Source organism: Macaca thibetana, chromosome 12 (genome assembly GCF_024542745.1).
Source record: "Macaca thibetana thibetana isolate TM-01 chromosome 12, ASM2454274v1, whole genome shotgun sequence".
Classification (NCBI taxonomy): Eukaryota; Metazoa; Chordata; class Mammalia; order Primates; family Cercopithecidae; genus Macaca; species Macaca thibetana.
In genome coordinates, this window is record NC_065589.1 from 12,678,740 (window position 1) to 12,693,287 (window position 14,548).

At 45.2% G+C, this 14,548-nt stretch overlaps 1 protein-coding gene across 1 annotated transcript in view; it reads right to left on the reverse strand.

Moving 5' to 3' along the window:
• The window catches only part of FBXO36 (F-box protein 36), a 451,851-nt gene that overhangs the window by 55,945 nt on the left and 381,358 nt on the right, over nucleotides 1-14,548 (reverse strand). The gene's annotated exons all lie outside the window — the stretch shown is intronic.

The following is a 14,548-nucleotide window of genomic DNA, read 5'->3' on the forward strand; positions in this document are numbered from 1 at the left end:
TTAGCAAAGTGCTGGGGATGTGAGGCACTTCAGATTTCTTGGCTGGCTTTCCCATTCATCTGCGGCCCTGTGAGAAAGGTCGGGGTGGAGGTTTGCTCAGCCACTGGTTTACTGACCTTCACCCCCGCAACTTGATTGAAAGCTGAGGATGTCTCATGGGAAACAGCAGTATCTAACCTCTTTCTCTCAGAATATCTTTTCCTCTTGCAATCTGAGATGTTTGCTTGATTAGAGAATACAGAGATGGACTCTGCATATTCTAACCATTGTATTATCTGTCTTAAACTTTAAGCCTCTACCCAATGTTTGGGCTTTTGAAATTTAAAACTCCTTAACTCTTGCATCTCCATGTATTGTCTTGGGAAACTCCCCTAAGGCAAGGAATGAAGAGGATTTAAGGGAGGAAAGCAGAAATTAGAGGGAAAAGAAGATGAGAAAATTCAAGGGAATGTCCTTCTCCACCAAACCTAAAGTTGTCTGGCCTGTAGTCTGGTTATGACAGTTATAAACTTTCAAACACACAATTTAAAATAAAGCAGCCGGGCGCGGTGGCTCACGCCTGTAATCCCAGCACTTTGGGAGGCCAAGGCGGGCGGATCACGAGGTCAGGAGATCGAGACCACCCTGGCTAACACGGTGAAACCCCGTCTCTCCTAAAAATACAAAAAATTAGCCGGGCCTGGTGGCGGGCACCTGTAGTCCAGCTACTCGGGAGGCTGAGGCAGGAGAATGGGGTGAACCCGGGAGGCAGAGCTTGCAGTGAGCCGAGATCGTGCCACTGCACTCCAGCCTGGGCGACAGAGCGAGACTCTGTCTCAAAAAAAAATAATAATAAAATAAAAAAAATAATAAAATAAAATAAAGCAATGCCTAAAAAAATTAGATGCAGTAATTAAAATAGCTTATGAAATGTTCTGTTAGGGAGAAAAAAAAACATTTTCTTGAAAAAAAGTTTAAATAAAACTTTTCCTGCAAAATTTTTTTTTTTACTAAGGTATAGCCATGACCACAGTGCAAAACTTGGCGAGAGCTTTCGTGTCAATATTTATGACATTTCATTTTCAGGCTCAAATGGCCAAAGCATTACAGGGTCCTTTGTGTTTAAGCTAAATTGGAATTGAGCAAAATCACTTGCAATCACATGACAAGTCATATAATCTAGATCTTTCCTTGTTTCCACTTGCTAGCTTCAGTTAAACAAAAATTATGGGAGACCATTGTTTTGGACTGTGCTCCTGCACTAGGCCCCAAGAAAGCAGACCAACTAAAATGGAATCACTTCTTCTAAATGCCACATCATCCAACTGAAACTTTAAGGGAGAAGATAGATCTCAAAACAGATCAATTTTCCCTGACATCAGGAGATTCCAGTCTACTTGAGTAAGCATCATAAGGAAGTCCTTTCTGCTTTAATGCGTTACAAAAAGGTACCCTGGGCTGGGCGCCGTGGCTCATGCCTGTAATCCCAGCTCTTTGGGAGGCTGAGGCAGGGAGATCACCTGAGATCAGGAGTTCAAGACCAGCCTGACCAATACGATGAAACCCCATCTCTACTAATATAAAACTTAGCCGGGCATGGTGGCACGTGCCTGTAATCCCAGCTACTCGGGAGGCTGAGACAGGAGAATCGCTTGAACCCGGGAAGTGGAGGTTGTAGTGAGCCGAGATCACGCCACTGCAATCCAGCCTAGGCAACAAAAGTGAAACTCCGTCTGAAGAAAAAGAAAAAAGTTGCCTGGGCCAGGCGCGGTGGCTCATGCCTATAATCCTAGCACTTTGGGAGGTTGAGGCGAGTGGATAACAAGGTCGGGAGATCGAGACCATCCTAGCTAACAAGGTGAAACACGTCTCTACTAAAAATACAAAAAATTAGCCGGGTGTGGTGGCACACACCTGTAGTCTCAGCTACTCGGGAGGCTGAGGCAGGAGAATTGCTTGAACCCGGGAGGCGGAGGTTGCAGTGAGCTGAGATCACAACACGGCACTCCAGCCTGGGCAACAGAGTGAGATTCCATCTCAAAATAAAATAATTAGTGGGGCATAATGGCGCATGCCTGTAATCCCAGACATTTGGGAGGCTGAGACAGGAGAATCACTTGAACCCAGAAGACAGTGGTTGCAGTGAGCCAAGATTGCCCCAGTGCACTCCAGCCTGGGCGGCTGAGCGAGACTCCATCTCAAAAAAAAAGTAGCCTGAAGTAACCTGTGTTAACCAACATGATTTTTTACCCTATTGTTCTGTTTCCTTATTTTCCATCTTACAAAACCCACCGTTCGGCCACTGCTCAGTGGAAGCTCTCATTCTGTTCTGTAGAAAGGAGGCTGCCCTGACTCATGAATTGCAAATAATAACTAATTAGATCTATGATAAAATTTGTTGTAATGTTGTCTTTTGACATTTTTGACCTTAGACAGAACTTACTTTACCTCCATACCTCACTTTCCTCTCTCACTGTCTTACACTCAGCTCTCTTTTACCTTTGGGCTGTGATTTTTTTATTTTTGAGATGGAGTCTTGCTCTGTTGCCCAGGCTGGAGTGCAGCGGTGTGATCTCAGCTCACTGCAACCTCTGCCTCCTAGTTCAAGCGATTCTCCTGCCTCAGCCTCCTGAGTCACTGGAATTACAGGCACATGCCACCATGCCCAGCTAATTTTTGTATTTTTAGTAGAGACGGGGTTTCACCATGCTGGCCGGCTGGTCTCGAACTCCTAACCTCGTGATCCGCCCACCTTAGGCTCCCAAAGTGCTTGGACTATAGGTGTGAGCCACTGTGCCTGGCCTGGGCTGTGGTTTTAAAGCAAGCTCCTGGTCTCACTGCTCTTGCCAGCTCCCTTGGGCCAGTTTCCCCTGTCCTAGAGCTCAGGGTGGCTGCTGGAGGCACTGAAGCTACATGCTATGATTAATTTTTCCTGAGACAATTTAATGTAAATTATCTTCCAGCTGGCTACCATCTAATGTATCTGTTGTATTCCAGAGACAAGTTTTTTGTTTGTTTGTTTGTTTGTTTTTGAGACGGAGTCTCGCTCTGTCCCCCAGGCAGGAGTGCAGTGGCAAGCTCCGCCTCTGGGTTCAGGCCATTCTCCTGCCTCAGCCTCCCGAGTAGCTGGGACTACAGGCGCCCGCCACCTCGCCCGGCTAATTTTTTTGTATTTTTAGTAGAGACAGGGTTTCACCGTGTTAGCCAGGATGGTGTCCATCTCCTGACCTCGTAATCTGCCCACCTCTGCCTCCCAAAGTGCTGGGATTACAGACGTGAGCCACTGCGCCCGGCATCAAGAGACAAGTTCTTTTAAAGTGTTGTCTTTGTATTGTCTCAAATTCCTCACTTCCAATCACTTTTCAACGTACTATAGCCTAGCTCCACATGGAGACTGCTATTGCTTAAGTCAGCAATGATCTTTTTAGTGGCTTAACCGGGAAATAATCATTCAACAAATATTTATTGAGTGTCAGCTCTGTGCCATGCACTCTTACTAGGTGCTAGGGATACAGCCGTATATAAAATGATTAAAAGTCCCTGTTCCAATGGAGCTTACATTTTAGTAGGAGAAGAAAGACCATACAGATTTGCTTTTTTTTTCTTTCTTCTTCTGTTTTCTTAATTTTTATTGTTTGTAAAGTGAAAGTAAGTTTATTAAGAAAGTAAAAGAAGAAAAAATGGCTACTCTGTAGGCAGAGCAGCATATTTTTCTTTTCTTTCTTTGTTTCTTTCTTTTTTAAGAGATGGTTGGACTTGAACTCTTTTATACTAAAGGGATCCTCCTGCTTCAAGTAACTGAGACTATAGGCACATGACACCACACTCAGCTAGATTTCCTTATTTCTTTATTGTTCTTATTTTAATGATATCCCAATTCCAATCACCCAAGACAGAAATCTGGAAGACCCTATACGTCTTCATCCCTCATTCAATCTGTCACCAAGCCTCAATTCAACTCTAAAATCTCCCTCTAATCCACCCCTTCTACTTGCCTTAGATTGGCTATGAAAACCTATACCACAGGACTGGGTGTGGTGGTTCAGGCCTGTAATCCCAGCACTTTGGTAGGCTGAGGCAGGTGGATTACTTGAGCTCAGGAGTTTAAGACCAGCCTGGCCAACATGGTGAAACTCCATCTCCACTAAAAATACAAAAAAAAAAAAAAAAAAAAAATTAGCTGGGTGTGGTGGCGCGTGCCTGTAATCCCAGGTACTCAGGAGGCTGAGGCAGGAGAATCACTTGAACCCGGGAAGCAGAGACTGCAGTGAGCTGAGATCATGCCACTGCACGTCTCCCATTACATATTCCTTCAAGGACTTCCCATTGCCTGTGAATATATTTCTAAAGAAAAAGTAGGCTGGGCACGGTGGCTCATGCCTGTAATCTGAGCACTTTGGTAGGCTGAGGTGGGCAGATCACCTGAGGTCGGAAGTTCATAGACCAGTGTGACTAACATGGAGAAACCCTGTCTCTACTAAAAATACAAAGTTAGCCGGGCGTGGTGGCACATGCCTGTAATCCCAGCTACTTAGGAGGCCGAGGCAGGAGAATCGTTTGAAGCCGGGAGGTGGAGGTTGTGGTGAGCCAAGATTATGCCATCGCACTCCAGCCTGGGCAACAAGAGTGAAACTTCATCTCACTCACACACACACACACACACACACACACACACACACACACACACACAGATCTCGCTATGTTGCCCAGGCTGGTCTCAAGCTCCTGAGCTCAAGTAATCCTCCCACCTTGGCCTCCCAAAGTGCTGGGATTACAAGCATGAGCCACTGTGCCCGGACTATTTTCTTAATGATACTAGGTTTTTAAAGAGAGCACTTAAAAAAATTAAAAAGACGTTATAGTTTTTATAATAATGGTCAAGCTGATCATAAATAGTTTAAATAATAGTTTAAAAATAAAAGCATGGGAAGAAACTATAAAAAAAAAAAGTCCATTTCCAGGTATTGAAAAATATTGGATTTTTTTTTTTGAGACAGAGTCTCGCTCTGCCACCCAGGTTAGAATGCAATGGCACGATCTCGGCTCACTGCAACCTCCGCCTCCTGGGTTCAAGTGATTCTCCTGCCTCAGCATCCTGAGTAGCTGGGATTACAGGCACGCACCACCATGCCCAGCTAACTTTTGTATTTTTAGTAGAGACGGGCTTTCACCATGTTGGTCAGGATGGTCTCGAACTCCTGATCTGGTGATCCGCCTGCCTCGGCCTTCCAAAGTGTTGGGATTACACGCGTGTGCCACCACGCCTGGCAAAGAATATTGAAATATTTTTATACTTACAGATATCCACCAAGTATTTCTGAGTATCTATATACTTATATAGATTCATTTGTATGTGTGTATACGTTTTATATGAATGGGATAATTCTAAACATGCTCGTCTATAATCTCTTCTTATACTTTATGTCACAGACATCTATTCATGTGATGTCTAAATATAGCATCATTATTTTTAGTGGCTTCACAGTGTTCCTTTTTACATAATTTTAATTTACTTAACCAATTTTCTTTGAAGGACTTTTATTTTACTCTTCCCCACTCCCTATTTGCGTAATTATTTCCTTAGGGTAAATTCCCTGAGATGGGATGCCAGAATAAAGGATGTGCACATGTTACTTGACAAAACATTGCTAAGCTGTCTTTGGGAAGCACATCAGACAGAACTATGTTCAGTTGAATGAGACAGAATAGCCAAAAGGGTGGCTTATACAGACAGGCATTTATGTAAAAAAAAAAGAGGCAGTCCTGAGGCTGGGCGCAGTGGCTCACACCTGTAATCCTAGCACTTTGGGAGGCCGAGGCGGGTGGATCACGAGGTCAGGAGTTTGAGACCAGCCTGGCCAACATGGTGAAACCTCGCTTCTGCTAAAAAATACAAAAATTAGCCAGGCATGGTGATGGGCGCCTGTAGTCCCAGCTACTAGGGAGCCTGAGGCAGGAGAATTGCTTGAACCTGGGAGGCGAAGGTTGCAGTGAGCCGAGATTGTGCCACTGCACTCCAGCCTGGGCGACAGAGCAAGACTCCATCTAAAAAAAAAAAAAAAAAAAAAAAAAGAAAAAAAGAGGTGCAGTCCATAACCCAGGGAACCAGGCCCCTTTCATTTGGGTTTTCCGTCACTTTCAGAATTTGGCTGCTTTTGCGTGGTACCAGATAGCTGCTGAAGTCCTAGCCACAGAATCTGCATTCTAAACAGCAGAAAGAAGGAAGAGATGAAAAGGGTCCAACTCTCACAGATTCTTCTGTGTAGTCAGTCACCCCTTCCACTGCCATCCCCTTAGCCAGAATTTAGTCACATGGCTAGCTGTAGCTGTAAGGGAGGATGAGAAATGAAGTCTTTTTAAAAATTTTTTTTCTCTAAAGCCCATGTGTTCGGCTAAAAGTCAGATAATTGTTTACTAAGGAAAAGGGAAAATGGACATTGGGGGCAACTAATGGTTTCTGCCACAGGAAGGATGTACTAATTTACACTCCTTGGGACATCACACAGAGGAGGCCTTTTCCCATGCCTTTACTAACACTGTTTTTTCAGACTGTTCCTGCTCCAAACGCAATTCGTTACTTACAATGAAAAATATTTAACCCAACCTCAAATAACTTGTGGAGATTAGAACACCAATATCAATGATGTACATTTTCCCCCAAAAGTAAAAAGTACATGTAAAAGTGAGGACACAAGTACTCCTCTGCCTTCACTTCTTAAATGTTTATTTTTAAAAACATAATTTATTTATTTTCTTTTTGTAGGGACAGGGTCTTGTTATATTACTTAGGTGGGTCTTGAACTCCTGGCCTCAAAGTGAACCTTCTGTCTTGGCCTCCCGAAGTGCTGGGATTACAGGCGTGAGCCACCACACCCAGCCTGACTTCTAAATGTGGAAGCTCTGTCCTTAGTGACATCCCTCCTCTGTCTAGGTAATCTAATTCAAACAGTTTTCAGTGCTGCTGAGTCAAAATCTGTATCAAAATCTGTATCTGTACTAAATTATGCAGCTGCTTACTGTGCACACCCACCTGTAATCCACAGGGGTAGTTTATACTCAGCTATAAAAAAACTGATCTCATCATCTTCCCTTAGAAACCTACCTAGTCCACTTCCTGTATTCCTTATTTTGGTGGCACTAGTTGAGTCATTCTAGACTCTCTTAGCCTCTGTCATCACAAAACATCAACTCCATGACTAAATTCTATTGATTTCACTTCCTTAATATAACTTGACATTCAACTCTGTGGTGCTGTAGAAGATCATGACAAAATCTAATAAAGAAAGCTCTCTGCCTCTACGGGCTTGAACTGATCCAAGCTATCTTCAACACAGCAGCCAAAGGCCTCTTACTAAGATGCTGATGTCGATGTGATCTTTTTTCCTTCCCCGTGGCCCAAATCCTTGGGTTGGCACAGAAGGCCAAGGAGTGACCCCTGTCCATCTCCCCTTCAGCATCATCTCATTCTAGCCACTGACTATGCCCTACATTTCAGCACATCCCTGTACTTCCCAGCTGTAGTATCACAATTCACTCACTGCTAAAATGAATCCCTCCTGCCTAGAATTATTCCAGCTCCCTACTTCCTCCGGAAAATATAACATTTTTTGAGATGCATATCATATAGTCACAACCTGCATAAAACCCTTCCTGACTTACTTCCTTGCTTTGTGCCATTTTTGTGCTCCATACTTGCTATTTATTTTTGAGATGGAGTTTCACTCTTGTTGCCCAGGCTGGAGTGCAATGGTGTGATCTCGGCTCACTGCAACCTCCATCTCCGGGGTTCAAGTGATTCTCCTGCCTCTGCCTCCCAAGTAGCTGAGATTACAGGCACCCGCCACCATGCCTGGCTAATTTTTTGTATTTTTAGTAGACACGGGGTTTCACCATGTTGGCGAGGCTGGTCTGGAACTCCTGACTTTAGGTGATCCACTAGCCTCAGCCTCCCAAAGTGCTAGGATTACAGGCATGAGCCACAGCGCCCGACCTCTATACTTGCTTTTAATCCAACAGCAAATAGGACTAATATTTATTAATCCAACAAATATGTACTGAGTTCACACTGTGCTTGGCATTGTACTAAAAGCTGGATTCATGACCATGTGCTAGCTGAACATCAGGCTTTTACAGTGTTTAGTCTATACAGGTTACATTAGAAGAGGCTAATTTCCATTCACCATCTCTTGTTTGCTAGAAAGAAATTGTCTCCTTTATCAGTCTCTATGAGATGCTAAGAAACTGATGTTGCCTGTTGTTGATTATGTCAAGAGATATTGTCTTCAATGTCTTGTTACTTATTCAAATGTTTATTTTTGCTTTTATGACTCCACGTTGTTGGCTGTCACTATCCAGAGTTACCTGGATGTTTTAAGACACAAACATTTGGCTTATTATTTCCTAAGCTTTCTCCTCAAACTCACCCCTAAAAAAGGCCAAGTTAAGGGGATTCTTGGCAGAGATGCAGGCAGATCTAACAGGATGAATGACACTAGGCAAAGACTGGGGAAAGGGTGTTCCAAGGGGAGGAGTAGCATAAGCAAAAGCTGAATGAAGGATAGAGGTGACAATGGGTGAGTTCAAAAGATAATTTTTACAAGGGGATAGGACCACCATAAACTATGCTGCAGAGGCTTAGCTCACAGCACACCTTAAACACAGCAGTGCACCAAGACCTGGCTGCATCTATCTGGATCATACATGTTCTATGCAAGTGCAGTCCTATGGTCTCAGGTACCCACCTCTGCTTCCTTCCCTCCACCATAACCCACTAGGGCTGCAATGCAAAGTTCTTACTCCTGTTTTACTTCATCTTCCCAATTACCAGTTTCTTCTTCTTTTCTTTTTTTCTTTTTTTGAGACAAAGTTTTACTCTTGTTACCCAGGCTGGAGTACAATGGCGCAATCTCAGCTCACTGCAACCTCTGCCTCCCATGTTCAAGGGATTCTCACACCTCAGCCTCCAAAGTAGCTGGGATTACAGGCATGCACCACCACACCTGGCTAATTTTGTATTTTTAGTAGAGACAGGGTTTCCCCATGTTGGTCAGACTGGTCTCAAACTCCTGAACTCAGATGATCCACCTGCCTCAGCCTCCCAAAGTGCTGGGATTATAGGCATGAGCCACAGTACCCGGCTTCCAGTTTCGTCTTTTAATGTCTATCCCACACAAGAATATTTCTGCACTGAAAAATCTTAAGGATAGAAAAGAACACAGAAGGAAATGCAAGTACACTAAATTTTGCACAAATTAAGGAAGAAATTCATGATTTAGGTCAGGGGTGGTGGCTCATGTCTGTAATCCCAACACTGTGGGAAGCCGAGGTGGGTGGATCACCTGAGGTCAGGAGTTTGAGATCAGCCTGGCCAACATGGTGAAACCCATCTCTATCAAAAATACAAAACTTAGCTGGGCGTGGTGGCGGCCACCTGTAGTCCCAGCTACTTGGGAGGCAAAGGCAGGAAAACTGCTTGAACCTGGGAGATGGAGGTTGCAGTGAGCTGAGATTGCACCACTTCACTCCAGCCTGGGTGACAGAGCGAGACTTTGGCTTAAAAAAAAAATAGAAATTCATGATTTAAAAGAGAGGGTCAAAGTGCATTCCAGAGTGGTCTAAAAGGCCTTGGTATATTCATAACTATCATGCTATATGGGTAGTGTTGGTTGGTTATGAATGACTTACAAACTCCTTTACCTGACTATCTTCCTGTCTTCCTTCCCCCACTCTACTCCCAATCTGTGGCTTTGCCAATATTGTTTACCACTTCACATCTAAAACAGACAGTCATAAATCATATTTACCTTAAATTCTTTCTTCAATTAATTTTCTCTTTACAAAATCCAAAGATCTTTAGCTATCTAAACCTACTTCAAACTGAAGCTTGCAAATCCCTAAATCCTTTAAGTTTATTTTCTGAATAAACCTAACCAAATTATTAGTTCACACTTAAAAATATCAGTTTTGGGGCCGGGCGCGGTGGCTGACGCCTGTAATCCCAGCACTTTGGGAGGCCGAGGCAGGCGGATCACAAGGTCAGGAGATCGAGACCATCCTGGCTAAATCCCATCTCCACTAAAAATACAAAAAAATTAGCCGGCCGTGGTGGTGGGCACCTGTAGGCTGAGGCAGGAGAATGGCGTGAACCCAGGAGGCAGAGCTTACAGGAAGCCGAGATCACACCACTGCACTCCAGCCTGGGCAACAGAGCACGACTCCCTCTCAAAAAAAAAAAAAAAATACAGTTTTGCTAGCCACTAACTATTGAAATTTTACTTTTCTAAATTTAAAATAATAACAAAGTCTAGACTTTTGGGTACTAATAAAAGAATTTTTGCCTTAAGCCATTCATTTGATTTTCTCATGTGTAAAGGGGTGATACTATCTTCCTAGTTGGAATGCCATAATATTTATTAAACAACTGTAAAGTCATAAATGAAACTGTTAAATAAATGCAAGTGTTTAATGTGGAATGTAAACTTGTCTAGACTGTCTACACAAATCTCTCCTTTGTTTGCTAGCTTTATTTTACCTTAGGTTTCATTTCAATTCCTCGAATAGTGCTGACTTCTAAAATACAGAATATAGAAGTGGCAGTCTTTGAGAAAGGGGGTATATTAGTCTGTTCTTGCATTGCTATAAAGAACTACCTGAAACTGGGTAATTTATAAAGAAAAGAGGTTTTAAGTGACTCACAGTTCCACAGGCTGTACAGGAAGCATCGCTGGGGAGGCCTCAGGAAACTTACAGTCATGATGGGAGGTGAAGGGGAAGCTCGCCCCATCTTACATGGACAGAGGAGGAAGACAGAGAGAAGGGGGAGGTGCTGCACACTTTTAAACAACCAGATCTCATGAGAACTCACTCACTATCACAACAGCAAGAGGGAATTCCGCCCCCATGATCTAAACACCTCCCACCAAGCCCCTCCTCCAACACTGGGATTACAATCTGGACATGAGATGGGGGCAAGGACACAAATCCAAACCATATTGTGGGGAAGAATCTCATTCAGCAAACAGACACTACTCTGTCTTAGGCAAGTGATTCAATACATAATCACTTTACACAGTTTAGAGGAATGGATCTGGGGAGATGTCTACATCAGCAGTTTGTCCTGGTTCAAACACACACATGGTCACAGCACTTCCAGCGAGGCTGCCCACGGACCAGGGCTCCTGACAGCCTCTCACATTTCCAATCATGTGTTTTTTGAGGCTACTGGTGGTTTTGATTTTTTTTTAATTTGATAACCATAGCCACCATGATTTATGAACTCCAAACATGTATTAACTTGGCCTTGCACAGCCTTATTTATAGTGGAAAGACTCAGCTTCACACTGCCCGTCCCACAGCCCCATTTCAAGGGCTGACTTGAGCACACTTTGTTCTGCAGGTGACATCTGGCCTGCTACTCCAGCCACTGCTGATTGCACCAGGGCGGCCAACTGACCTGGACTAGTTAGGACATTTTCAGTTACAGGTGATGAAAAACCCTCTCAACCTGATCTGAGCAAAGAAGAGGAGCCTATTGACTCACCTAACGGTAATGCCTAGCTGGCTGTGGAGGCTCAAACAGTGCCACAGAGACCCCACCTCTCCTTCACCCGTTGGTTCCTCTCCCTCCACATTGACTGCATCTGTAGGTAGGTTGTCCCTGGTGGTGACAGCATGGCTGCTAGACCCTGGTTCACATCACTACAACCGCAAGTTCAGGGATAAAGGAAGTGTGCCTTTCTCAAGCATCTCATTGGCTAAGATTGGGGAGTGGACCTATCTCTGCATCACTATGGACACTGAGGATGGTGGGTCCATATGACACTATTTGGACCATACAAAATGAGGGTGAGGGAGGCATGACTTTCCTGTGGAAAACGAGGGCACTGTAACCACAAGAAGACGGACAGAGGCGGGTGGTAAAAACATCAGCTCCTACCACATGATCCAAGGATGGGCAATAGACTGGCTTGACTGTGGGAGAAAGCTCCCAAACAGGGCGGAGTGGCTGAATGAGAGCGTCAGATCCTCTGGTGGGAGGAAATGGAACTTGAGGCTCAGAACTGAGCCTTTGGTATGGGAAGCAAAAGCCGAGGGACATGTAGACCCAGAGACGTGGTGGGAGACAAGTAGCCGAGCCCGTGGTGGAGCAGCAGGTAGGCCCTGGTACACTTCTGCCCCTGTGGAGCTAGTCTGGAGCTGTCCCGGACCCCTCAGGGCCTTCCCACCTGATGGTCCTGGAGCCCCTGGAAGCTGCTAGGCTTCAAGTCTATGACGCTTGGCTCAGTAGCCATGACTTCTAATCATGGTGATCTCCATGAATTTCTCAGGATACAGACTCACTGCAACAGGTAACCAGAATGAGGAACCCAAAGGTACTAACCAGCATTTTTATGCCGGGTAGGTAAAGACAAACAAGAAGGAAAAGAAATAAAAGGAAACAGAAAGAACTGAAGAGAAAGGGAAAGGCAAGACAGGACAGAGGGTGGTACACAGCGGAATGGCAGAATACACTGCTATGCCACGTGCTCTTGGGAGTCCAGCACAGGGTTGTGGTGCGTTGGGGAGGGATGCTGCCTCCTATTATCCATTTTACCTCTCACCCTTGATTTTATTTCTAAGTAGCCAGACGACGAAGAGGCCCAGCCCTATCCCACCTCCCTTTTTTTTTTTTTTTTTCTGAGACGGAGTCTCGCTCTGTCGCCCAGGCTGGAGTGCAGTGGCGCGATCTCGGCTCACTGCAAGCTCCGCCTCCCGGGTTCACGCCATTCTCCTGCCTCAGCCTCCCGAGTAGCTGCGACTACAGGCGCCCACAACCGCGCCCGGCTAATTTTTTGTATTTTTAGTAGAGACGGGGTTTCACCGTGGTCTCGATCTCCTGACCTTGTGATCCGCCCGCCTTGGCCTCCCAAAGCGCTGGGATTACAGGCGTGAGCCACCGCGCCCCGCCTATCCCACCTCCCTTTAAAGAAACTTTCTAAAAGTCCTTAGTTAATACTTAGCTTCCAAGTCACACTTAGCTGTCAGAGAGGTTAGGACACGAGGTTGGATTTGAGGGCCCTTCTCCCTCAAAAACCACTCAACTCCCTATATTATGGAAATTCACCACCACCACCAACCCATCAAAATGGGAAGCATTAAGCCTATCTAAAAGTTTTTTTTCTTTTGAGACGGAGTCTCCCTCTGTCACCCAGCCTGGACTGCAGTGGCATAATCTCAGCTCACTGCAACCTCTGCCTACTGGGTTCAAGCAATTCTTCTGCCTTGGCCTCCTGAGTGCTGGGATTATAGGCAGGTGCCACCATGCCCGGCGATTTTTTGTATTTTAGTAGAAACAGGGTTTCGCCATGTTGGCCAAGCTAGTCTTGAGCTCATGACCTCAAGTGATCCACCTGCCTCGGCCTCCCAAAGTGCTGGGATTGCAGGTGTGAGCTACCATGCCAGACCTGAAAAGTTGGGTTCTCTACAAAAAGGTGACATTAATTGTGGAGAGGCAACTTGTAGCCTGGAGTGAGAGTAACAAATCCCCTGTCCCACTGTCATGTCTCTTCTATATTTTTTTTTTTCACCTCTCCTGGCCAGCAGTTTGCATAAACTTCAGAATGGCCACTTCGAGCTTCCTCTGAACCTATTTCAGTTCCCTGAAGCTACTCTCTGCAGCTATATTCTTCTATGTCTTAGTCCCCATTTTCTTTTTTTTGTTGTTGTTTTTTTTTGAGACGGAGTCTTGCTCTGTTGCCCAGGCTGGAGTGCAGTGGCACTATCTTGGCTCACTGCAGCCTCCGCCTCCCGGGTTCAAGCAATTCTCCTGCCCCAGCCTCCCGAGTAGCTGGGACTACAGGCGCCCGCTGCTATGCCTGGCTTTTTTTTTGTATTTTTAGTAGATACGGGGTTTCACCATGTTAGCCAGGATGGTCTCGATCTCCTCACCTCATGATCTGCCCGCCTCAGCCACCCAAAGTGCTGGGATTACAGGGCGTGAGCCACCATGCCCAGATTAGTCCCCATTTTCAAGAAGGGGCTCCTCTTTCCACACCAGGCCACCCAAGTCCTATGGCTGCTGGTCAGTCGGTAGATTCACTGCACTAGAGTCAGGTGTCTATCCTTGGTCCAGTGGCAAGTGGTAGGCTGGGGGATTGTGCCAAACAGATGGTGATTTATCTCAGGTGGAGGCTCGGACAGGTGTGAAATGACCGACGCACCCAGGCAACTCTATTTTCCCACTAACATATTTAGGTGAATCAAGTAGGTGGGCCACAAATAGCTTCACACACTCAGGACCGTCATAACAAAGAACCACAAATGGGGTGGCTTAAAATAACACAAATTTATTTCTCCCGATTCTGGGGATAACTCACGGTGTTAGTAAGGCCATGCTCCTTCTTTCCGAAGGGGAAGTCTCTTCTTAGCTTCTGCTAGTTTGCTGAAAATCTTTGGCAACTTTTGCTGCATCCCTCCAATCTCTGCCTTCATCATCACATGGCTTTCTGTGTGTCTGTCTTCACATAAGGACACCAGCAGTAAGGACACCAGTAGTATTGGATCAGGGGCTCATGCTACTCTAGCAGAATCT